Genomic DNA, 24,506 nt, shown 5'->3' on the forward strand with positions numbered 1-24,506 from the left:
ATTGCTGGGTCATATGGTAATTCTATGTTTAACTTTTTCAGGAACCACTAAATGATTTTCCATAGTGGCCACACCATTTTACATTCCTACTAGCAGTGTGCACAGGTTCCAATTTCTCCACATCCTTGTCAACATTTGTTAATTTCATCTTTTGTAGTAGTAGTAGTAGTAGTAGTAGTAGTAGTAGTAGTATAGCCAACCCAGTGGGTGTGAAGTGATATTTCATTGTGGTTTTAATTTGCATTTACCTAATGACTAATGATGTTAAGCATCCTGTCATATACTTGTTGGCCATTCATGTATTTTCTTTAGATATATGTCTATTCGGCTTCTTTGCCCAAAGTAATCTTTTCACTTTCTTGATAATGTCCTTTCATGCACAAAAGTTTTTAATTTTCATGGCATTTAGTTTATTTGCTTTTTCTTTTGTTGTTTATGCTTTTAAATTATCTAAGAATTCATTGCCAAATCCATGGTCATGAAGCTTACCTCTTCTAAGAGTTTTATAACATTAGCTCCTACATTTAGGTTGTTTATCCCTTTTGAGTTATTTTATATAGTATGAGGTAGGAGTGCAACTTCATTCCTCAACACATGACTACCCGGTTGTCCCAGCGTCATCTGTTGAGGAAACTATCCGTTTCCTTTACAGTGGTCTTGGCACTGCTGTTGCAAGTCAGTTAACTGTATGTGTGAAGATTTATCTCTGGGCTTTTTATCCTGTTCCATAGATCTTCATGTCTATCTTTATGTCAGTGCCACACCATTTTGATTACAGTAGCTTTTTATTAAGTTTTGAAATCAGGTAGTGGGAGTCCTCCAACTTTGTTCTTTTTCAAAATTGTTTTGGCTCCTTTCAATACCATATGAATTTGAAATTTGGCTTTCCTATTTCTTGAGAGAAAAAAAAAGGCTATTGGAATTCTGATAGAGATTACATTGAATCTGTAGATCACATTTGGTAATACTGCTATTCTAATAATATTAAGTCTTCCAATCCATTAACGTAAGTTGTCTCCATTTATTTAGGTCTTTAACCTTGATTATATTTATTTATACCTATTTATTTTGGATGCTATTGTAAGTGAAAGTTTTCTTAATTTTGTCTTTGGATAATTCGTTGCTAGTGTATGGAAATAAAACTGATTTTTATGTACTGGTCTGCAGTTTTTTAGAATTTATTAGCTGTAATTGTATTTTGTAGAGTATTTAGGATTTTATATATATAAGATCATGTCATCTGTGGAGAAAGGTAGCCTTACTTCTTCCTCTCCGATTTGTATGTCTTTTTTTCTTTTGCTTGCCTAACTGCTCTGGCTAGAATGTCCAGTATAATGCCATGCTGAAGTGGCAAACATGGGCATTCTTGTCTTCTTCCTCATCTTATGAGGACTGCTTTCAGACTCTAACCATTCAGTATGTTAGCTGTGGATTTTCCATAAATTCTCTTTGTGAGATTGAGGAATTTTCCTTCCTCCAAGTTGGTCAAGCTATCTTTATCATGGAATGCTGCTGAATTTTGTAAAATGTTTTCTTACATGAATTGAGGTGACCATGTGGTGTTTTTTTTTCTTAATTGTATTAATGTGGTATATTATATTGATTTTCATATATTGAGCCTCACTTGAATTTTGAATACATCTCATTTGGTCACAGTGTATAATGATTGTAACATGCTGTTTGATTCAACTTTATTGAGGATTTTTACCCATATGTTCACAAGGAATGTTGGTCTCTAGTTTTCTTTTCTAATGATACCATCATCTGGCTTTGGTATTAATGCTGGATCTAAGGCAGGATAGGATATAGCTGGATAATATTTTTAACCCATTCTGCCAATCTTTGACTTTTAATTGGAGTTAGTCCATTTACATTTAAAGTGGTTACTACCAAGGAAGGACTTCTGACATTTTTGTTTGTTTTCTATATTTCATCTTTTGTTCCTTAGTTCCTTCATTATTGCCTTCTTTTGTGTTTAGTTGTTTTTTATAATGTATCATTTTGATTATTTTATGTATAATTTCTAGTTATTTTCTTACTGGTTATCCTCTGCTGCTATAACTCTGACCCTATACAGCTCTATCCCACCCCTTTATGGCATTGTCATCATGAATTAATCTTTGTATGTCATGTAACCATTAGCATAGATGATAATTTATGTCTTATGCATTTGTCTTTTAAGTCATACGGGGGGAAAGCAGAGTTACAAACCAAAAATACAATAAAACAGTTATGCTGTCTCTTGTATTTACCTATGTATTTGATTTTACCAGTGTTCCTTATTTCTTTGTATGGCTTCAAGTTCATTTTCATCTGAAGAACTCACTTTAGTATTCCGATAGGGCAGGTCTACTAGTGATGAACCACTTCAGCTTTTGTTTATCGAGAAATGTCCTAGTTTCTCCTTCATTTTTCAAGTATAGTTTTGCTGGATATACAATTTTTGGTTGGCAGGTTTTTTTTTTCTTTCAGCACTTTATATATGTCATTCCATGCCTTCAGATTCCATGGATTGTGCTGAGAAATCAGCTGTTAATCTTGAGAATCACTCATATGTAATGCCTTTCTTATCGCATGCTCTCAAGACTCTCTGCCTTTGACTTTCAGCAGTTTGATTTTAATGTGTCTCAGTATGGTTATCCTTGTGTTTGTTCTCCTCGGAGTTTGTTGAGCTTCTTGGATATGCAGATTTTTGTTCAAATTGGGGGAGTTAGGGACCATTATACTTCAGATATTCTTTCTGTCCCCTTCTCTATGTCCTGTCTCTTGGGACTCCTATGATGAGTTTGTTTGCATGCTTGATGATATCCAAAAGGCCTATCTTTTTCCATTCCTTCTTTCTTCTCCCCACCCTGCATAATTTTAGTTGATCTGTCTTCAAGTTTGTTGGTTCTTTCTTCTACCTACTCAAATATGCTATTGAAACCTACTATTGAATTCTTCAGGGATGAGCACTGGGTGTTGTATGGAAACCAATTTGACAATAAATTTCATATATTAAAAAAAAAAAAGAATTCTTCATTTATGTTTCTGTACTTTTTAGGTCCAGAATTTCTGTTGGGGTCCTTTTTATATTTTCTGTATCTTTATTGATATTCTCTATTTGTTGAGACATCATTTTACTGGTTTCCTCTATCTCTTTGCCCATGGTTTCCTTTAACTCTTTTAGCCTAATAAGTCAGTTGGTTTAAAATCTTTGCTTCATATGTCCACTGTCTGTGCTTCCTAAAGGACAGTCTCTGTTGATTTCCTCAATGAATAGGCTATACTTTTCTACTTTTCTCTGCATACCACATATTTTTGTGAAAAACTGGATATTTGAATATTATGATAACTAAAAATCAGATTCTTCCCCCTCCTCAGGTAATTTATTTTATTTTATTTTTGCTTGTTGTGGTTGTAGTGGTTTGTTTCTTTTATTATTTTTCTAAACTATTTTTGTAAAGTCTGTATTCTTTGTTGGGTGTAGTCTCTGAAGTCTCTCTGTTCTTTTGGCTTGTAGTCAGCTAGTGTTGTGGAGGTTGTCTCGAATACCTAAATGAGAGGAAGGAAAGGGAAAGGCTGAACGAGATAGGAAAGGAAATGAAAGAAAAAAGAACCTCTCCCAACGTTTGCAGATTAGTTGTCTAAGTTTAGTGTGTAGCCAGGCTATTTACAGCTCTGCATTAGCCTGCACTTTGTGAGAGGTGAAAGCTCCAGGTGTTCTCTGGTCTTTCTGGGCATGCATTCTGCCCTGGGCATGCACATGGCTTTCTAGATTCCCTGGTGTATGCAGACACTTTGCAATACCCTAATCTCCCAAAGAAACTCTCTCCCCAGTTTCTCTTTCTAGACTGTTGGAGTGTCAGGTGTTTTGTGTTGGTTGGTTGGTTTGTTTGTTTTGCCTCAAATTCAGTCTCTGCCCCAGAAGTAGCACATTTGTTCATTTGCGTTACAGTGTTTCCAAGGAATGCCCTCTTACATAGCCACTCTTTCACTGTGACAGAGCTCGAAGTCAGGTGGAACAGAAGCAACCACCCTACACCAGCCCTTCAGATAGTCTCCAGATGGGTCAAAACAGACAAAACACAGTTCTTTGAGGATATTATCTTTTCTGCTCCTTCCAGAACCAGAGACTGGGGTCTACCCTGGGAACTCAGGCTGCTATCTTCAAGATCATCACTAGGCCAGGAAGGGAAGTGAGGCAAGAGCAAGCAAAATTCCACAAAGTTTTCCTTATGTGTAAGTTGCACTCCCCACCACCACCTTTTTTGTACCACATTTGCTTGCTTTCTGTCAACCTTTGGCTGTTTTCCAGAGTTCTGACAGAATTGCTTTTGAGAGGTTTTGCTATATTTTTTGTTGTTTCCATGAGGGATGGGCTTTTGGAGTTACCCACTCCATCTTGTTTGCTGACATCACTTTCCCTGGTAGTTTTTAAAAATTTCATCCTTAATTTATAGAAACTTTCAGAGAGGTAAAAAACTGGTAAGAAGTATTATCACCAGCCACCAGATAATAACTTTCATCACAATGTCTTGACCATATCTATTTATACAAAATATATTTAAATATGTATTTAGAAATGTTTGTAATAGATGTCAGCATCATTTGTGAAAATGCACATACCCGAAGAGCAAAAGCAATTTCAATGGCATGGGCTTCCACCTCTTTAACACTATTCCATTTATATATAGGCTTATGTCAATTCCACACTCAAAATCCCACCACTTTCTTGGAACAAAAACCCACAGTCAGGGCTTGGGATGATGGCAGAAAAACACTCTGCCCACGTTAACATGACAGGACATCGACCAGCTGCCCATGGTCGGCAGCAATGGGTGAGAGAGGAGCAGTGAGTCAGCAGAGTCTGTTTTCAGCCTGTGTGCCCTGCCTCCCTCTCACCAATGCGTCTACTCATCCCTCTGGAATCTAGATCCAAGTGAAGATAAGCCACCGTAATGAAGTTTGAGAAACACTCTCATATGCACTGATCTCTCTTTCCTCAACTTCCAGAGAACTTAGTTCTAAAATTTATTTTTGTTTTTTATAAAATAATGTATGTACCTAAAACTCTCAAATGATAGTAGGGTAGTACTCTTTAAAGATTGAGTCATTGAAGGCAGAAAGAAAGGAAAAGAAAGGGAAGGGGAGGGGAGGGAAGGGAAGGAAAAAAAAAACCTATTATAACCCTATTATAACCTTTTACTTCTGTACCCTTCGTGAAGCTAGACAAGTGGGATGCATTCCCAAAGTACCCCGATATCATCTTCCTTGATAGGCCCACAGACCACCACCTTAGTCGTGAGTCTCCATATTCTTAATAGTTTTCCAGCTCCTGTTGTTTTCTAAAAATAACATAAATGACAAAATTATAAATGTGTCATCAAGGCAAAAAAGTCATCAATTTCTTAAAAAGGCAAGTTCATACTACATATCTATGCTTTTCCTCCATTCCAGCCAGTCCAAGCACCTTAGACTCACATACCTATATTTGAGAAAACAACATGTTTTCTAATTTTGCTTCAAATGGTTGAAGTATTTTCAAAATATATAATAAAACATATAGTTGGAAAAATGTATGTACCAAGAAAACGTTATTTAGGGAAAAGTATCAAGCATCACAAACATCTTTTGGTTTTTGTTTTGTTTCTGAGTCATGCACAATTAATAACCTGTCCAATTGTCTTTTTTCCATCTGAGAGAGATGTTGGGGTCATAGTGATATGGAGGTCAGAATACTCCCTAGTATGGCCAGGGGAATAAATCTGCACAGTGCATATGATAATAAAATATGGATTATGAAAAAATGAGTAAAATGCGCTCACTTATAAAAGTGTTCTTGGTCTTTTTTAAACAAGAAAAGGACAAGAAGCAATTAGTATATCTTCAAAGCAAGAGTCAAAGAGGTAATGAAATCCTGTAGTTGAGGTTCTTAGCTTGTTATCAAGGGTTTTTTTAACCCAAAGAGATGAAAACATGTTAATCAAATTAATAAATTAAAGTTTTCCACACTTTGAAGAGTGGAATCGAAAAACTCATCAGTCTGTGCCTTGTAACAAAATTCCTATGTGTTGATGCACTTTAAAAATTATACATTAGTGTTTTTTTTAATCTGACAGTTTGATTTGCCATGAAAAACATTATTCCTGGTTTCGTGTGATTTACATGATGAACAAAGGATCTGCGGAGCTCTCCTTCAGAACCACTATGTCCACAAAGTGGTTTTCTCCCTTGAGAACACATACAGAAACTTAAAATAATATCCAGAAAAATTGAGGCAATGGTAGGCATGAAATGGTTAACTAGTATTATGTATTATTTGCGGTGTTTTTGTTTTTTTTTCTGGCAAAGATTTGTAATGTATTCATCTTCTCTATAGTTTTTGTTTATGGTTCTTCAGTAGGCCGTTAGTCTCTTTGGATGTTCGTGCATTTTATGACTGAACAAAACAGTATGTGCGGAAGGTATATTTATTTTAATGAAGATAGGCTGCAGATTTAAGTGACTCTAAATGGAGCCTTACAGTCATCTTTTACATAAAATTGCTCTACCTAAGATCACTGAAGTCTTCCTACTTATCCAATAAAAGCATTTTCAGTAGCAGTCCTGGCAGTATTGACCAGCTGAAATTTTTTCCTTAGCTTCTCCAGTGACACTCTCTACCAGTTCTTTACCTGCTTCTGCTCTCTTAACCTCCCTGTTGTCTTCAGAGGCTCCCCTTCCTCCGCCTGTTCCTTACATATTATTGCCCACACTCCATATGGAGTTAAATATCAAAAAAAATCTTTCAATGTAGGGGGAAAGTACTAGAAGAAAATGCTAGAAGCTACTTAAAAATTTTTTAATGTTATTTATTTTTGAGAGAGAAAGAGACAGAGCATGAGTGGGGGAGGGGGAAGGGCACAGAGAGAGACACACACACACAGAATCTGAAGCAGGCTCAAGGCTCTGAGCTGTCAGCACAGAGACCGACATGGGGCTCAAACCCAGGAACTGCGAGATCATGACCTGAGCTAAAGTGAGACACTTAACCTACTGAGCCACCCAGGTGCCCCTATACAAAGCCACGTTAAAATGGTTGCGTTTGAAGTTGTAGATATATAGGTAATTTTTCCTACCTTCTGCTATTTTCCAAATTTTCTTCACTGAAAAAAAAATACGATTTTTTTTTAAGTTTAAAGAATAAAGGGGAATTCCCCAAGTTCCATTTCTTAATGTTTTTCTCTTCCTACTATATGTGTACTCCTCTGATAAATGCACTTTTCCTCTGTTTTCTGTCAAATTTGCAGCAACAAATTCTAAGTCTACATAAGTTGTCTCCTTTCCAAAAAGTGTGCCCAAAAACTTAATGTGTGAAAGGAAAGTAAAAGATATATGTACATTTAGGGAAATTTACACTTCCAAAGAGCTCAAATTTGCTAAGCAAAGTCAAGCCAGGTGTCTGTCCTACTCCTACATGGATCTACACATGGGTCATAGGGATCCGAGCAGGATATCTCCAGCTTAACATCCTTTGAGCACCTGAAAGAACCAAAAGTGAATACATCTTCATTTTGTCAGTCTTTTCAAAGAACAGTTTCCTGCTCTCATTGATATGTTGTATTTTTTTTAAGTTTCTGTTCCATTTATTTCTGCTCTAATTTTTTAATATTTCCCTCCTTCTGCTGGTTTTACATTTTGTTCTTTTTTCTAGCCTCTTTAGGTGTAAGGTTATGTTGTTTATTTGAGACTTTTCTTGCTTTTTCAGCTAGGTCCGTATTCCTATATGCTTCCCTCTTAGAACTACTTCTGCATCCCAAAGGTTTTAGATTATTGTATTTTCATTTTCATTTGTCTCCATGTAAGCTTCTATTTCTTCTTTGATTTCCTCGTTGAACCATTCACTGTTCAATAGTATGCTGTTTATAACCTCCATGTATTTGTGCTCTTTCCATATTTTTCTTGTGGTTGATTTCTAGTTTCACATCATCATGGTCAGAAAAGATGTATGGTATAACTTTGATCTTTTTCAATTTGTTGAGATTTGTTTTGAGGCCTAGTATGTGATCTTTCTAGAGAATGTTCCACGTGCACTTGAAAAGAATGTGTATTCTGCTGTCTTATGATGAAATGTTCTGAATATATCTGTTAAATCCATCTGGTCCAGAGTGTCTTTCGAATCTGTTGTTTCTTGGTTGATTTTCTGTTCAGATGATCTGTCCATTGATGTAAATGGGGTGGTAAATCCTCTACTGTAGTGGCATAACTATCAAGTATTTCATTTATGTTTGTTATTGACTGTGTATTTGGGTGCTTCTGTTAGGTGCATAAATATTTACATATATTAGATCTTCTTGTTGGATTGTCCCCTTCATTAAAATATAATGTCCTTCTTTGTCTCTTGTTACAGTCTTTGTTTTAATATCTAGCTTGCCCAATATAAGTGTTGCTACCCTGGCTTTCTTTTCGTTTCCATTTGCATGGTAGATGTTTTTTCCATCCCCTCACTTTCAATCTGCAGGCGTCTTTAGGTCTGAAGTGAATCTCTTGCAGGCAGCATATAGATGGGTGTTATTTTTTTTTTATCCACTCTGTCACCCTGTGTCTTTTGAGTGTTTAGCCCATTTACATTCAAAGTAATTGTTGACAGCTATATTTATTGCCGTTTTGTTATATATTCATGGTTGTTTTTGTAGTTTTTCTCTGACCCTGTCTTGTCTTGCTCTCTTTCATGGTTTGTTGGCTTCCTTTAGTGGTATACTTGGATTCCTTTTTCTTTATTCTTTGCATATCTATTACTGGTTTTTGGTTTGTGGTTACCATTAGATTTGTATATAACTTCTTCTACATATAGCAATCTGTATTTGATGGTCACTTAAGTTTAACCCACTTATTATTCCCCACCCCCACCCCACAATTTAGGTATATGGTGTCATATTTTACATCCTTTTATTTTATGGATCCTTTGATTTTTTTCAGGAATACTTATTTTTATACTTTTGCGTTTCTACTTTTCATACTCTCACTTATGGTCTTTCTTTTCCACTCAAAGAATCCCCTTTCATATTTCTTGTAGGGCTAGTTAGTGGTCATAAACTCCTCTAGTATTTGTTCGTCTGGGAAACTCTTTATCTCTCCTTCTATTCTGAATGATAGCCTTGCTGGACAGAGTACTCTTGGCTGTAGATTTTTCCCTTTCAGCACTTTGAATATATCCTGCCACTCCCTTCTGGCCTATGAAATTTCTACTGAAAAATCCACTGATAGCATGGTGGAGTTTCCCTTATATGTATCTGTCTTCTTGTCTCTTGCTGCTGTTAAATTCTTTTCTTTATCACTACTTTTTGCCATTTTAATTACTGTGTGTCTTGCTGTGGACTTCCTTGGGTTGATTTGGTTGGGGATATCTCTGTGCCTCCTGGATCTGGATGTCTGTTTCCTTCCCTAGATTACAGAAGTTTCCGGCTATTATTTCTTCAAATACATTTTCTGCCCCCTTTTCTCTCTCTTCTTTTCCTGGGATCCCTGTAATGTGGGTGTTATTGTGCTTGATGGAGTCGCTGAGTTCCCTGAAACTGTTCTCAGTTTGCATATTTTTTTCTTTCTCACCTGCTGAGCTTGAATACCTGCCATTACTGTCTCCTAGGTCATTAATACATTTCCTCTGCTTCTTCTAGCCTGCTATTTATTCCATCAAGTGTTTTTAATTTCATGTGTTGTGTTCTTCATCTCTGATTGGTTCTTTTTTAACTCTCTGTTAAGGGTCTCACTGATGTCCTCCCCTTTTTTCTCCAGTCCAGTGAGTATATTTATGATCATTATTTTAAATTCTATCAGGCACGTTACTTATATCTGTTACGCTTAGGTCTCTTGCTATGGTTTTGTCCTGTTCTTTCATTTGGGACATAGTCCTCTGTTTCCTCATTTTGTGTAACTTTCTGTATCTGTTTCTGTGTGTTAAGGTCAGCTACATTTCCTGCTCTTGAAAGTAATGGTCTTAGGAAAAGAAGGCCCGTAGTGCCCTGCAGTGCAGTGTCCCCTGTTCCCCAGAACCTGGAGCTTCAGGTAGTGTCTCCTATATGTGTTGCGTGTGTTCTGCGGTTGAGTCCTGGCCTCTTTTTTCCTTCAGGCTAGCTGTCTTTAGAGGCTTTCTTTGCCTTTTGTGGGCAGTGTTTGGTCCCCAGCTGGGCGCGATGTGTTTTAACAAGGTGTGTTCTGGTCTGCTTGTGCAATGAGACCTGCCACCACAGCTACTGCCAGAACCGAGGCCCTGCAAAAGGCACCAGTCGGGAGATGTGCTTTGGCCAGGTTTATGCAGGTCTTCTGGAGGATAGGACCTGCAGCCCTGGGACCGAGACAAGCCTGACTGAAAGGGCAGATGCACCGAAGCACAGAGGTTGGGGCTTGGTGTTACCAAGTTAGGTAGTGAGCGTTGGCGCTGCTGGTTCCTGCAGGTAGCTGCATGTTTATGATGGGAGGTGGGGGGGGGGTGGGGGGAATGGCACCTGCCAGCTCCTTTGCTCCCAGAGGGTCTCTCCTAGACATGCTCTCTCCCTCTCATCTGCCTCAGGCATTTTTCAAACTGATGCTTCTATGCTGTATCTCCAGAGACTGTTTGTTGTGCTGTCTCTAAGGATGGGGGATCAGCTTCCTAAGACCCTCTGGGTTCTCCCAGAGCCAAACCTACTGAGTTTTTTAAGTTCCAGATGTTAAGTCCTGCTGGTGTAAGAACTCACAAAATTCATCCCCCCTCACTTTCAAAACCAAACATTCTCTACCTTTAGTTGTAGAATTTGCTCTGCCAGGTCTTTGGTTATTGTCCAGGTTATTCACCCTGATGTGCGTGTCATCTGGTCATATCCATAGGACGAGGTGAACTTAGGGTCCTCCTACTGCACCCTCTTCCAAGTGTCTATTTTGTTTTAGGGTGATATTTCTATATTATAAATTTGATGAATAATTGGCTTTCACTAAGTATTTGCTGAGTGCTTGAATTTGAAATTGGTGAAAATCACTATCCCTGATCTCAAAATGCTTAAAATATACCTGGAGAAACAGAGACTGACAAACTAATCTAATTTTTCCACTTAAGCCATTGTACATTTATACTTTTTATTACTTTCTAAAGTGATCTTGTTGCATTAAGATACTTTGTATTGAAAATCATTTTAACTAAACTCCTTAATAAGTTGATATTTTAACAGGAAATAGTCATGGTGTGTCATAGTAATATATTTAATTTTTTTGTTTGTTTATTTTGAGAGAGAGAGTGTGTACATGCAAGTGGGCGTGGGGCAGAGAGAGAGAGGGAGAGAGAATCCCAAGTAGGCTCCACACGGTCAGTGAGGAGCCTGACGTGGGGCTCGAATTCACAAACCGTGAGATCATGACCTGAGCCGAAATCGGAAGTCAGACACATAACCAACTGAGCCACCCAGGTGCCCCATAGTAATTTATCTAATTATTAGGATCTAATGAGGGAAAAACCTTGGCACACTCAGTATGTTATTCATGAATAGGTACCAGTCATGTTACAGGGTATGGACAAGGGTTTTACTGTGATACAGTTGAAAGTCTTGGACTCAGTCTGCCACATGGCTTGTGGTAGTAGAGATTTCTGAACACAAATATACCTGCTCTATAGCACTGAGTGGCATAATCTCTTAAAGCAGCTGCTTGGGAAGATCCTGACTTGTTCTAAATAACTGATGGTTAAATATGCAGAAAAAATGTTCTGTAAATGGTTATTAATTTTTTTTAATTTTCTTCTTACTTACTTGGTTTTTATATGTATATAATATTCCGTTGATTGGCCCAACAGAATAATGTATCAGGAGCCAGAGCCTTGCTAAAAAGGATATTAATGTCACCGGCAATGGTGATAATAAAAGAATGGTCCGTTGAGGCTCAAAAAATGAATAAATACATATATACATAGAGAGATTCCAGCAAGTACATCTTTCTACTATTAAGCTTAAAGTAGCAATTTACTTTTACAATGACCACCTACTGCTTAAATTCCTCTCATTAATTTAACTTTTATAAAACTTGTAGTTTTGTTTTAATTTGTAAATTTGTGTTTGATAGTCCTAAAAAAGCTCAAGTAAGAAGGGATTATAATTTCATGTGTGTACATATTTAAGAAATACCATATTATTTAAATCAACAGTGGAAGTCATTGAAAAATATTTCCCTATAAATGAATTTCTATATTACTCAAGATTGAGAAACACAGTTAAAAATGATGGACAAACACTGAGTTTTAATTAGGAAAAAGTAAACGTGTTTGGCATGGCATAAATGATTACAGAATCTACTCCAACTTTATTTCTCCCATTTCCCCAAATTAGATAGACTCCTGCCCAGAGCTCCTTGTTGTCCTCTAAACGTGTCCATCCGCTCACTGGTCCAGCCTCCACGAAAGAATGGCAGTAACCTCCTAAGCCTCCCACACTGCTCAGTGCTCACCTATGCCTCTGACCTGTTGCAAACACCTGCTGGGAAGCACCCAGTCATTCTTACAGACTCAGGCAAGAAGTGACATACTCATTCACAGCCCCTGCCCCCAAGAGTGGCTACTCTCATGGGAGAAGGAAACGCTAATCAAGTGATGAAGGAAGGGTATTCTAGATTTAGGAAACACCATTTTGTAAAGAATGATGTTGACAGCAAAGACTGAAAGAATAGTGAGAGAAGCAAGGCAGGGAAGGGGCCAGTGTTCAGTAGGAGATGGACCTCTAAGTTTTGGTGATGGTTGGGTGAGCCTGGTGAAGGCTCCACAGGAGTTCCAAAGGACTAAGTGGACAGCAGGGTCTTTGAGTCAGGAGCAGGATGCCACCAGAGAAGGCCAAATTCTGTTTTGCCCCTGCTTCCTCATAACCTGAGCTTAATTTCTCTGCCTTGACATTCTCCTCAGTACAAGTGACAAGGAAAAGAGGAGGGGGTGAGGATAGGTCAGAGGCAGGAATGCAAAAGACATGCAGGTTTTACAGAATTATTACATCTTTTGCTTGGCTATTTGGTGACCAGATCTACCTACAGTAGTTAGCCTGGAGTATTAAAATACATTCTCATCAATGTTTTGAGTAACTCTGAAGCTGTGTCTGGCTGTGGGCACGCTGAAAACCTAGAATTACTGCCATTGTGGTTTGCATTTCTGTGTCACCTCCCGTGAGTATTTTTACACATGGAAGGTTTTTATCCCTACAATTTTCTGAAGATAACTCATGATGGCTTCTGGAGACTAAGGGATTTAGAAAGGGACCACAGTGACAGTCGGTGACAGGCCATTAGCTGCTCCTGGTAAGAACACCATGAGTGAAAACACTTAGCAATAAAAGATTTGGGGCTGACCCTCTAACAGAAACATTATCTTTACAAAGGTCACAATCACCAATTATTATTTTTATCTGAAAGAGTAGGGAAACCATTACCAGACCTATCATAGAAAGGTCATCCCTGATCCAGGCCACACTCCCTGACCTTGGGATTCAGATGGGAGCAAGAAAGGGGGAAAGAAAGTCATGCTGGACAGAAAATAGATAGTCTCACAAGATGGCATGTGGCCTTTAGAATGACCAACCCGTGAGGGCCTGGAGAGTCTGAGTTGGCTGACCCACAAACAAAGTACAGAATTTACATTTCAGCCTCAAGCCTTTGCCAGAAGCTTGAGAACCAGATGCCTTTTGACTCTTCACACTTACTTCTCTAAATAAAACATCATGAAACATGAAAAAAATAATGGCAGTACCAAGGAAAAAGTAGAAATGAATTGACATCCTGGAGTATAAGGATTACAGGAGGCTCCTCGGGTAGTTAAGTCTTGCCATGTTTCAGACCTGATGGGAGCACTGTGTCCTTGGCTTGGGAGCCAATTCTTAAATATCTATTTGCATTTATTGTAGCAAATAGGAGAAGCTGAGTATGATGGAGAATTATCAGTTTGCAGATTTCCTGAAAAGCCAACAGAAGAAAGTGAACAAATAGGAGTTCCCAGAGCTAAAAGGACAGACTCTGGAAAATAAGGTGAATGACCCAACCGGCAGGGACAGTTGGCATTTGTAGATGGAGAGGTGAGAGGGAACCATTTACAAGATAAGTGCTCTGCTATAAATAACTTCTAGACTTTAAGATAAGGATGTCAAGCACACAATGATTATCATATCGCTGAGACAGGAATCATTGTGTAATCTTTTTGTAGCCCCTACCACATGTAGCCTTCTTGTGAGTTTATATTAACTGAATTTAAAACATCATAATTCTCTTTGTCCCTTTTTTCCACATCCAGATTTGTGTTGCCTTCATCTATCCCAATTCAGTTGCATTACTAGTCTGCTTTTAAATAATTAGCAAACACCTAAAATAGCACACATCACTGGCCATATAGTCTATCTCCTCTGACACCTAGCAACAGGAAATATATTTTATATGGCACAAGTCAGGCAATCAGCAACCATTTTTTTTAAGGTCCTATTCATCCACTTTACGGAAAATCACCATTATTATCTATTCAAGAGCTTTGATGCATCTGAGTACATGAGGCTGTATACTGCAATTACTTTTAGTAAATATAAAAATAAAATATGTTGCCACTCATCCTTTATTCTGAGTTTGTAGTTTTTAATCACATAAATTTTTGTGAGAATCACACAGGCATTCAGTGACACTGGTTCCACCACTTTTCCTTCATCATCTTGTCACAGGGAACCCTCCCCCCACCCTCCATATATAAATTTAGGCTGAAAAAAAGCATCAGGGGGCGCCTGGGTGGCTCAGTCGGTTAAGCAGCCGACTTCGGCTCAGGTCATGATCTCGCGGTCCGTGAGTTCGAGCCCCGCGTCGGGCTCTGTGCTGACAGCTCAGAGCCTGGAGCCTCTTTCAGATTCTGTGTCTCCCTCTCTCTGACCCTCCCCCGTTCATGCTCTGTCTTTCTCTGTCTCAAAAATAAATAAGCGTTAAAAAAAAAATTTTTTTTAAAGAAAAAAAAAAAAAAAGCATCAGTAGTGGTACGTGATCAGTGTCCGGGCCACTTGTTCATCTAAGCCTACCTGTGTCTTGTGCACAGGCCCTAAGATGTACCACTGCCATCATACCACAGAAGGCTTCTCATTCCCCTGATCTTATGACTTGGTGTATCTGGCAGCATCCAAATCATGATGGGCACTGCTGGACTCATGGCCACTTAGGCCCCAGGTGCGATGCTCAGTTTGTTTTAGAGCCCAGGAGCCAGGAGCTGTTTGAATGGTGTGTGGTAGTTGTGAGCTATATAAGGCTTGTCCTTACTCCAGAACTGTATAGGTCTGCATGTGTTTCTCTATTTGGTCTTCCAGAAACTCCAAACACCATCTTTCTTTACCAGATACCTCTGGAAGTGTGGGATCTGCTGTGTCATGTAGCCCAAGTAGCAGAACTGCTCGTCCTGCAAACTAGACCAGCTACAGTGTCCTTTCTTGACCTTGACCTGAGTCCCTCTCAGGGAGAGAATCCTTTCATTTCACTAAATACATTGAGCATTAAAGTAACACCTAGTGGAGAATGTGTTGACTACAAAATCCAAAGAGCCCTACCAAACTTTGTGGGAGTAGGAAGTACAAGGTGACATAACTGTCCCATATTCTGGAAGGCACATGAAGGTAAACCTGGACCACTAGATCCCTAAAAACTCTACTAATGTGTCATGTCCCTGAATTTCTCTAGAAAAACATGTGTGGTTTTTCCTGCCTTCTGGAGCAGAAATATTTTTCCAGAGCTTTCAGAATACTTGCCAATTCTTGTTCATCTGATCCCATTAACATAACATTATTAATATAGGGAAGCAGTGGTCTTCTGCAGAATGTTCAGATAATCCATGTCTCTTTGGACTAAATTATGACTAATAGTAGAATTAATGTAGCCTTGGATAAGATATTGTATACTGCTAACCCTCTCTTGTGATGTCATCCGTTTCTAATCTTGCTTCTTGATGAATAAGCAACAGAATGCATTTACTGTATCAATGGCTCACACACCATGTAGGCAGAGCAGTGAATCTACTCTAGCAAAGATACCACGTTCAGCACAGCAGCTGCCTAAGGTTATCTTACTTGGTTAGGTTTCTGGTGGTCCATTGTCAATCATGTCACAGACGAGACTTTAGCTAATCTGACAGGTTGTTCTGAACCTAGAAGGGCTTTTCAGAACTGTCCTAAAATGAGACCAAGAGGTCAAACCTTTAAACACCACCACCCCCCACCAGCCAATCACTGGCAGAATATTGTTTCCTGGGCAGGATAGTACAACCCTGAATGATCCGTTCCCTGAAGTATCTGGTAGGGAATTAACAAATGTATGCTTAGATGTAAATGACTAGGAATGATAACATCACGAAAATATGCATTTATATATGATTATTAGGATGTAGGCACGACACTCTACTAAATGCTTTACATGCATTATTTACTTGATTCTCACAACAGATCAAACTATAAGGTAAATACCAAAAAAGACGTTGAAACCCAAGCAGGCTGACCTCAGAGTCCATGCTTTTCATCTGAAGCTATAACCAGTAAGTCCATAAAATGGAAGTAAACCATTCTGAATGACGAATTTTTAAAGGAAAACTCTTATTTTTTTTTAATTAACCTCAATTCTCTCGTTTTTCCCAAACATATTCAAGTTCTTAGAGTGATACTCTAGAGTCTATAGCATACATTTCCATCCTATAAATATTTTCATGCACTCTTCGATCTTTTGGCATCATTTCAAGGTACCACAATAAATACTAAATGCTGATGTCTAAAAGTACAAGGGAGGCCACTGCAGGTCAACATGATATGGCAGGAGGCCATGGGAAGAGAATGTTGCTAATGAGTCACCCAACTTTTTAGAGACTATTTTAGACGTCTTCTTAAAGCATGAGTATCGTTATTTACAGGTTTTCCAGCAACAACGCTTAGTTCTAGTCTGCCTTCTCTTTAAGAAAAGTTAGCTGCAGTATAAGCTTGAAAGTCATCCGTAATGTAAGAGAGAACTGCACCCAGATGTGGGATATTAATCAATGTAAATTGACGGGATCAAGCCATAACTTCCCTTTTAGGAAAATAAACGTTTATTTTTAGAGCTCCATGATCATCATTCCCCCGCTCCCCTCCGTTAGGATGTTTCACATCAGGATGGTGGAGAGACTTCTGGTTTCAGTCCCTAGGCGCTTCTGTAGAGCAGCTGCTCATGGGTCCTGGGGTGTACCTGCTACCACCAGTGAGTTGTCCACTGACACCAGCTCTGGGGAGAGTACCTTCCCCCAGCTACTTCTGAGAAGTTTTATTATCTGTGATAGGGATTTTCATCCTTCTCACCTTCACCTGAATCCCTCTGTCTAAATAGTGGCTGTCACGAAGTAGGCATTCAATCAACTGTTTTGAATAAGATAAATAAAGGAATAGATCTTAGCAACTGCTACCCCTCCCTTTGGCAGAAACCACTAATGACATCTGCTTCAACATCCACTTTACCACTTTACCGCTCTAAATTTTAGGTATTTCTTGCCTCTGGACAGCTCTTAGATTTCTGGCAGCTGGTATCTCAGAGGGAATTTCTAAGTGCTACTTCTGTTGAGCAATTCAGGAAAGAGTCCCTGCCGATTCCTCCAGCCTCAACAGCTCTTTCAAACAACAGCTCTCTTCGGCCGTGGACCCAAAGCTCTGTAGACTCGTAATCTGAGTACAAATCCAATAGCGATCACCAAGTCACAGGGCTAACTGTTAGTTTCCTATTCCTGTGTGCCAGGTCGGCACACCACTCCCTCCGCTCTCTAAGGGAACCCCTTCGGGTAATTGAGGTTAACAGTAATTCAGTTCAGCAAATGTGTCCTGAGCACATACTATGAGGCAGACATTCTTCCATACACTTAACGTACATACAGCTCATTAATTTCTCCTGAGGACTGCAAACTAAGTTAAATGTGAGAATTAGCTTTTAAAAACCCCAGATTCCCCTGCAAATATGGTTTGGTTTCTTACATTTAGCGCTTTGGAATTCACAAAACACCTTTACGTATATTTCATAACTTAGAGCCTCTCATCAGTTCTGTGAGATGGACGTATTCTCATTTTACAGATGAAAACACTTAGAATGAGCAGTTACCTAAAGTCACCACCTCATAGCCTCCTCAGTAGACAGAAGACAGCAGAGTTGGGTGTTTTACTCAACTCAGGAATGTTTTCCACTGGATCTCTGTCTACTTTTAGGGACTATGGATTTTGTTGTTGTTGTTACTCAAAGTAGATATTTATTGATTTATTTATATATTCTATTTTCTTAAGTACCCATTCAAGATACTAGAAATGCAATCTGTAAAGCACCTTTTCTCAAGGCTGTTTTACATTCTAATAGGAAAAATAAAACACATTTAGGTATCTATGAGCTAAAACAGGAAGTGAAACATGCCAAAAATAAAAGTATATGAGAGATATCACTTCCAGCTGGGGAAAGAACACTTAAGATTTTCTGCAAAAAAAGGACATTAGAAATATGTGACTAAAACCAAAAAAATTCTATTTCATGATCTTTGCAAAACATCCTACTATTTTAGTAAATTACAAGGTAAGGGGGAAAAAAAGCAGAAGAAAACCGTGACCCATTTAAAGTTCATGACATTCTTCCTGCATCAAAAAAATTGAACATGAAATACATATGCGTAAGTTTCTGCACAGGCAAGTTGTGGATGCTAAGTTAGAGGGTCTCCAGCCACCCCAAACTCATTTCTCATGGAAGAAGAGTGTAAATTGATACAAAATTCTTAGCTTCCCACTTTAGCTGATTGAAAACCCGTTAGAGATAAATCTTAGTGCTGGCAGAATCATCTTCCTCCTGGTTAAACTGCATGTGTTAAGTGGATTTCATATTCTTCCTTGTTCATTCACTTGATTATGCATAACACAAAAAAGTGGCAGTCATGTACAATCCAGATTTGAGCCAACCATAAGCACATCCTTAGAGCCAACGCAATTACAGTCGGCTTAGACACCAGGTGGGAACTCATCAGCCACTATTGTCCTCTTACAGCCAGTGTGCTCATCAAAAATGTTCTTGCATCAACAACTAGCCTGTCTTACTTTTCATGCCAATTTTTCTTCCAACTTTAAAGTATTCTGCTAGAACCGAGAAGGGACATAGTTTTGTTTTTGCTTAAAGAGGCGACACTTGCAGCTCCTGGCTGTTTTGTTGTTGTTACGTATGTCTCCAAGGACAGTTACTGTTTGTTTTGATATTCCTTTCAATGTGCCATTAAGATAGGAGGTAAAATCATTTTATCTGAAAAGTTTTGAAACTTGACATGAAAGACCCCAAAACCATTGGAATACAGTTGGGCAATCACAGACTTGAAACCGGGAGTGCAGATGGTGGGAGGACCTGAAGCCCGACAGCACATAAGCTCATTTTATGACAATAACCACAATTTACATCACTGAAACACTGAGGAAGATTGTAAATAAAGCAGTTTGACTACATTTCACATCTGCAGAGTGCTTCCTAAATGTGTACTCTACAAATTTTTGCCATTCATACTTTTGGATGTTTTTATATACATATTAAACTGTAAGCAGATATTTTCCTTTTTCAATTGTAGAAACTAAAGTTCAGAGGGCTAGGTTTTGAGCAAAGCCACATGATGAGCAGGTGGAGGAGTCAGGACATGAGTGAATCTCGGGCTTCTGGTTCCCAGCCCCGGGGCTGTCACCACCTGCACTCACGCTCACACTGAGTGGTTTCAAAATGTGAAAATGCAGAAAATGCTTCACTGGGCACAAGGGGTCCTGAGCAAGTGACGTACAGACTACCAGTAAAAAATGGGCTCACAGTACTTAAATCCTTTTTAAAAGGTTAATTGAAGCTACTCAAAGAGAAAAATTAAAATTAAAAACAAAAGGTTGGGAAGGCTTGGGGTCATCAGATGACAAGTAGAAAGTTAAAGTTGGTGTAGGGTCATTTTATGACAAAATTGAATAGTAAGATTTGTTATTAACAGACAATAATAATTGGAACTTATTACTTCCGAGCACTGGACTAAGTTCCTCAAGCACATACATCATTGAACCCTAACAGTTTTATGAAGGAAGTACTACTGTGGTCTCCATCTTACAAATGAGGAAATGAACAGAGAGCTCATGGAATTTTCCCAAAGTCACAAAGCTGGAAAGTACACAGACAGGATTTGAACATAGGAAGTCTGAGTCCAGAGTCTGAATCCCCACCACTCACATTACCTTTACCACAACTAGTCGCTGAATCCAAACTGTGTCAAAATGCTCTGCTGTGTACGTCCCACACAATCACTACTGGGGACCCTGGAATAAATGTAATCCTCATATTATACATTTTATGCATAGAAAAAGCAAATTTTAAAGACTAAATGGGAAATGAAGGGGTCTGAGGAGGGACTTCCACAGAGTCAGAAGAGCAACAGGAGAAAGTGGTCTCACAGAAGCCAAGGGAAGGAGGCTCTCAGGGGAGAGGAGGCCTGAGGATGAGAGAATGAGGCTCGAGGAAAACAGGATGCCAGGTGTCCATCTCACAGGTCATCGGTGACGGTGACAAGGCAAGAGTCCTTTCAGGGAAGCCATTTTGGGGAGGGGTGGAAGTCAGCACCAGGGTCTAGTGGAGGCAGCGAGGGAGGGCGTGTCAGGACAGCAAGACAGCCTCAGGGAGGGAGGGAGCAGGACATCACTATAAAGACATTTGAGCTCAAGTGGGGACAGCAAGAGTCTCTATGTGGGGAGATATTTGACATAAAAGAAGGGGACAAGACAAATCCCTGAAGGGGGGAAGCACCCGTGAGGGGTCGCCCTCAGTAGGGGGAGGGCTGGCCGGTTCAGGATGTCTCTATGTCAACAGGGGACTGAGGAATTGGAAGGAGATGCTAAAATCTTGGTTTATTTTGATGGGTGGAGAGGAGGAGAGACGGCTGGTGGAGAGCCATCTGAGCGCACAGGGTCATGGGAAGACTTTGTTCAAAGGATGAGAAAATCGCTATCAACAAAAAGCAGATCAAAGCCTAACGTTGAGAACACAAGGCCTGTGGGACAAGATTAGTAACAGTCTGTCACTGGGGACAGTACCGTACCCCACAGAACACTCATGTGTTTCGGGAAATGAATTTATTAATCTTCACCATGCTTATCTTAGGACAGGCGAAATCACTGTGAGTCACTGGTTATGTGAAACTGCTCCCACCATGGAATTTTGATAATTGTTTCCAAATTAATTCTTCCTCAAAGATGCCCTGCTGCCTTTGCCTGTGCAGCATGCCACCCAGAGCCTGCTGGCCCGCAGCCCACCCACCTGCCCCCCTGGCTGCCCCCAGAGGCTGCTGGCCCCCAGCCCTCCCTCAGCTGTCCCATGTTCCCCAGAGCCTGCCAGTACCCCCCCCCCCGCCCGGCTGCCCCAGAGGCTATGGCCCCCAGCCCTCTCCCCTCCTCCCCAGCTATCCCCTGTCCCCATGTGCTGTCTGCTCAGACCCTTCCTGCTGGGATTAGTGTCTCTCCTGGGCCTCACTACTGCAAGGGGGGTCTGCAGACCCGAAGCCTGGACAGCTGGGAAAGGCTCCAGCCTCCCAGACAGACTCATCAGGATCCATATTGTGCCCACACCCCCAGGCCAGCTGTGCACACAGTATAGTTTGAGAAACACTGGTGTGGACTTCGGTGCATAATCGTCTTACTTTTAATGAAGTCAGCTTGCTTCTGTCTCTTCCAGTTTCCAATTGAGATTTCCAAAAGAAAAGCGGTCATCTCTCATTCATATTCCCTACAGCTCATTTGCTTCTGGAATAAAGTTCCAAAGTCCCTCAGCTTAGTGTAGACCTCTCCTCCCTTCATCTTCACTCTCAGCTTAGTGTAGACGGCTCCTCCGTTCGTCTTCACACTCAGCTTCTACTGTTACAACCGCCCAACCCAAACTGCTTGGCTCTGCCCGCAGTCACACTCGGCCATGCCACCTCCTAGTTCCTCTTGATCGTACAGGTGCACTGTCACCTGTGCACAAGACCTCATGCACACACCCCACACACAGACGGGCTCTTCCGGCCACTATTATTTCTCTGCGTTAGAGTTCTGTTTTGTCAGTGTAAACCCTATAATACGTATTTCTTTATCTGCTTCACCACGTAAAATATTATGTTGATGATGGCAGGAACTGTATTTTATTCTTCTTACAAACCTAGCATGAATTCTAGCACCTGGTCAACACGGTTATAATGGAGCTATTGATACAGGTATGGATATGAGTGTAGAGATTGCTTTAGGTAGCTTACTATGATGTTATATATTTGGTTTATTTAGGGTATATTAGAGTTTATACATATAATACTATTTAATTAGTGTATATATTAGTGTATACTTAATTTGTATATATCCAGTTTATGTATGCAATTCATAAATATATTTGGTTATGTGTTTCTGTTTGCGTGTCTTTAGTATATGTGGATTAGCTGAGTTTCTCAGTAGAAAATATGAAGAGAAGATCGTGAGACTGTATTAAAGATGGGGGGGTGGAGAAGGCACTTTATTCTCACAATGACTAATACAACTGCATAAATACCATGAGCTTATGGCGTTAGTTTTTGGCCAAGGCTTCAGATGCTAAATAGTTCTGCGAATATCTAAACCATCTCAGTTGTCAGACTACACTTGGCAATCATTTTACATCAGGCCCTGCGTGACTTCAAGTTCTTCCAATTCCTAATGAACACTTGCAATGAAAAACTTGTTAAAACATATTTTCAATAATCAATAAATGAACAAGTGTTCATAGAAAACTTGTACAAAAGTGGAGTCGGAGAAGGAGTGGTACGTGCCCCCAGGGCAAAGGAAAGAGGGGTCTCTGCCCCCAGAGCAAAGAAAAGGAAAGAATTCTTGGAGCCCTACTGTATGCCAGACGTTACCCTGGACATATGACCTCACCCTCTCTCACTCTTTCCCTCATGACAGCCCCCAAAGGTAACAGCTGTGTTATCCTCCAGGAATATTTTTAAGTCTATGTATTCATAAATTATTAATTATTTCATAGAAAGGGTCACATATTGAAATCGCTAGAATAAAAATGATCATCTTAGCACTCATCTCTCAGGAGGAATAACAGTGCCCATCTTACTGTAGACGGTCTCACAACTTCAGTGCAATCTCTTAGGCAACTTCCTGCATCACAAGTAAACATTGACCTAATACTGCTTTAAGAGCTGAATGTGGTGAGAACCTTACTGGGAAGCTTTTTTGGTCAATAAATACTAGTTTCCTTTCCCTTTACCCCAGGTCTGCCAAGCCGCAGTAGATAATTACCAAATCAATCCTAGAGTTTTATATAACTATTACAGATTGCTATTCAGAGACAGTAATGTAAAAGAAGCTCAGTCTGCATATTTTCACACAAAAAATATGAAAAAAAAAATGTTTTTAATGTACCTGGGTGGCTCATTTGGTTGTGGCCAGGCTCATTTGGTTGATTTCGGCTCAGGTCATGATCCCAGGGTCATGGGATCGAGCCCCAAGTTGGGCTGTGCTCTGAGCATGGAGCCTGCTTGGGATTCTTTCTCTCTCTCTCTCTCTCTCTCTCTCTCTCTCTCTCTCTCTCAAATAAAAATAATTTTTAAAAAAAAAATATGAGTGAGTAGGGGCACCTGGGTGGCTCAGTTGGTTAAGTGTCGGTTAAGTGTTGGTTAAGTGTGGTCATTATCCCACAGTTTGTTGGTTCAAGACCCACATCAGGTTCTGTGCTGTCAACTCAGAGCCTGGAGCCTGCTTTGGATTCTGTGTCTCCCTCTCTCTCTGCCACTCCCCTGCTTGAGCTTTGTCTCTCTCTCTCTCAAAAATAAAACAAACAGGGGCGCCTGGGTGGCTCAGTCGGTTAAGTCGCCGACTTTGGCTCAGGTCATGATTTCACGGTCTGTGAGTTCGAGCCCTGCGTGGGGCTCTGTGCTGACAGCTCAGAGCCTGGAGCCTGTTTCGGATTCTGTGTCTCGCTCTCTCTGACCCTCCCCTGGTCATGCTCTGTCTCTCTCTGTCTCAGAAATAAATAAACGTTAAAAAAAATTTTTTTTAAGAAATAAATAAATAATAAAACAGACATTAAAACACTTTCTTTTAAATATGAGTGAGCAGTTCTTCAGCAAATAGAGACTCTTTAATACTAATGGGGAATTTCTAATTTGATACCACCCAGTAGGTCCCAGTATCAGTGTATCAAGACCTGTTTTAAATGGTGTCATTAATGTAGTCTCAGAATATGAGTTTCTCTCAACATTATTTTCAGCTGTGGTTTCCTATCCCTGTAAGTGTAATGCTTTATGTACCCCTGGCATCATATGATTTCTGTGAGATCATATCAATCATTTTACACAATGTATATTATGTTTACAATGAAATCAGTGTTGCCCACAAGCAAAGCACTGTTACCAGACCTGTGCTGTCTCTGCATACCCGCTGCCAGCGCCGGTGTCTTGTACCATTTGGGTTCAGTCCTTCCCTGACTGGTGAAATCGACTCCAAGTCTGAGAATCATAACTAAGGAAACAA

General features: G+C 39.8%; 1 long non-coding RNA gene across 1 annotated transcript in view; it reads left to right on the forward strand.

Annotated features, from left to right (window-relative positions):
• Positions 1-4,111: 4,111 nt before the first annotated feature.
• LOC121020765 (uncharacterized) overlaps positions 4,112-24,506 on the forward strand; it is a 42,642-nt gene continuing 22,247 nt past the window's right edge. The window contains exon 1 of the long non-coding RNA XR_005786272.1: positions 4,112-4,221. This is a non-coding gene — a long non-coding RNA (uncharacterized LOC121020765). The remainder of the gene's footprint in view (positions 4,222-24,506) is intronic.

The sequence above is a fragment of the Herpailurus yagouaroundi genome, unplaced genomic scaffold, assembly GCF_014898765.1.
Source record: "Herpailurus yagouaroundi ecotype Mexico unplaced genomic scaffold, PumYag 251, whole genome shotgun sequence".
NCBI classification, from domain to species: Eukaryota; Metazoa; Chordata; class Mammalia; order Carnivora; family Felidae; genus Herpailurus; species Herpailurus yagouaroundi.